Source organism: Camponotus vicinus, unplaced genomic scaffold (assembly GCF_025532165.1).
Source record: "Camponotus vicinus isolate PSW18456_S1 unplaced genomic scaffold, iyCamVici1.0 SCAF_18, whole genome shotgun sequence".
Lineage (NCBI taxonomy): Eukaryota > Metazoa > Arthropoda > Insecta > Hymenoptera > Formicidae > Camponotus > Camponotus vicinus.
Window position 1 is genome coordinate 70,001 of NW_028141954.1, and position 2,500 is coordinate 72,500.

Consider the following 2,500-nt stretch of genomic DNA (forward strand, 5'->3'; position numbering starts at 1 on the left):
TAGGTACCGCCGAGAGCGGACTTGGTGCGTGGCGAGTCACGCCGACGCCGTAGGTACCGCCCGAGAGCCTTCTCGTAGGTACCGCCCGGCCACGCGTCGTAGATACCGTCCGAGAGCATTCTCGTAGGTGCCGCCCGGCCACGCGTCGTAGATACCGCCCGAGAGCATTCTCGTAGGTACCGCCCGGCCACGCGTCGTAGATACCGCCCGAGAGCCGCCTCGTAGATGCCGCCCGGCTACGCTTCGTAGGTACCGCCGAGAGCGGACTTGGTGCGCGGCGAGTCGCGCCGACGCCGTAGGTACCGCCCGAGAGCCTTCCCGTAGGTACCGCCCGGCCACGGGTCGTAGATACCGCCCGAGAGCATTCTCGTAGGTAACGCCCGGCCACGCTTCGTAGATACCGCCCGAAAGCCCTCTCGTAGGTACCGCCCGGCTACGCTTCGTTGGTACCGCCGAGAGCGGACTTGGTGCGTGGCGAGTCGCGCCGACGCCGTAGGTACCGCCCGAGAGCCTTCTCGTAGGTACCGCCCGGCCACGCGTCGTAGATACCGCCCGAGAGCATTCTCGTAGGTACCGCCCGAGAGCCGTCTCGTAGGTGCCGCCCGTCTACGCTTCGTAGGTACCGCCGAGAGCGGACTTGGTGCGTGGCGAGTCGCGCCGACGCCGTAGGTACCGCCCGAGAGCCTTCTCGTAGGTACCGCCCGGCCACGCGTCGTAGATACCGCCCGAGAGCATTCTCGTAGGTACCGCCCGGCCACGCGTCGTAGATACCGCCCGAGAGCCGTCTCGTAGGTGCCGCCCGTCTACGCTTCGTAGGTACCGCCGAGAGCGGACTTGGTGCGCGGCGAGTCGCGCCGACGCCGTAGGTACCGCCCGAGAGCCTTCCCGTAGGTACCGCCCGGCCACGGGTCGTAGATACCGCCCGAGAGCATTCTCGTAGGTAACGCCCGGCCACGCTTCGTAGATACCGCCCGAGAGCATTCTCGTAGATACCACCAGGCCACGCGTCGTAGATACCGCCCGAGAGCATTCTCGTAGGTACCGCCGGGCCACGCGTCGTAGATACCGCCCGAGAGCCGTCTCGTAGTTGCCGCCCGGCTACGCTTCGTAGGTACCGCCGAGAGCGGACTTGGTGCGTGGCGAGTCGCGCCGACGCCGTAGGTACCGCCCGAGAGCCTTCTCGTAGGTACCGCCCGGCCACGCGTCGTAGATACCGCCCGAGAGCATTCTCGTAGGTACCGCCCGACCACGCTTCGTAGATACCGCCCGAGAGCATTCTCGTATGTACCGCCCGGCCACGCGTCGTAGATACCGCCCGAGAGCCCTCTCGTAGGTACCGCCCGGCTACGCGTCGTAGGTACCGTCCGAGAGCATTCTCGTAGGTATCGCCCGGCCACGCGTCGTAGATACCGCCCGTGAGCGGTCTCGTAGGTGCCGCCCGGCTAAGCGTCGTAGGTACCGCCGAGAGTCGGCTTGGTGCGTCGCGTGGCGCGCCGAGGCCGTAGGTACCGCCCGAGAGCGGTCTCGTAAGTACCGCTCGCGGCTTATTTCGTAGGTGTCGCCCGGAATTTGGAATAAATTTTTAATATATATAATCGTGGCAAAATCATAACTTTAGTCGTTATTTAACGTTGCCTTCGTTCTCCGAACACGTCCCGGGCACTCGCGTCTATCGGCGATCGCGCCCGTATGCCGCCGGCCTATCGACCGTGCGTCGCCGACCGCCTGGGACGTCGGTTGGGTACTATAAGAGGTACATCGCGCTCGGCGCGTCTAAACGAGTCGGTCGCGAACGAAACGGGCCGGAGCGCGTTCTGCGCGTCTCTGGCGGCTCGTTCCTTCGCGAATCGTCTCAAACACACTTTTTACAAGCACAGCATTGCCACGAGTCGGTGTCGCAAGACCGAATGGCTCTTATGTGGCGCGCACGCATCTGGTGTGTTGGCCGCGCGATTCGCTCTCGTCTTGGACGGAAGCAGCTGAGTCGTCGCGCTTACCGAACGCTTACTCCACGAATACGAGTGGCGGAGGAGAGAGATCTCTCTCTTCCCGCTCGCCTTGTACGCCATAGCGAAATAAAACTACGCGTGCCTTAAACGCATGCGATAGAGACAAATTTATCCTCGACGTCTAAGCAATCGGCATCGTCGATCTAGCGTCAGGGTGAATCGGCGCGGTCTTCGCGACCGTGCCGTTTATATTATATATGGGAGAATAAGAATCAATGATCTTTTAAAGAGAGCATTTTATATAAAATGCACGTGTTGCAGTTTGTGTATTATAATATTAAGTTTTGTGGAGACGAATGATATTTTGAAAACGCTTGGCTATTTCGCCAAGACGATTTTCATAAAATACAGAGTACAGAGTTTCGCCGACCGGCCAACGAAGGCCGGCGGCGGCGAGAGAGCTTATAACAGCGCGCGACGGGTCCTCGCCTCTCGAGGCGTGGGCTCGCTCGCGAGTTACCGCTCTCCCGAGAGCGCGTAACCGAACACGA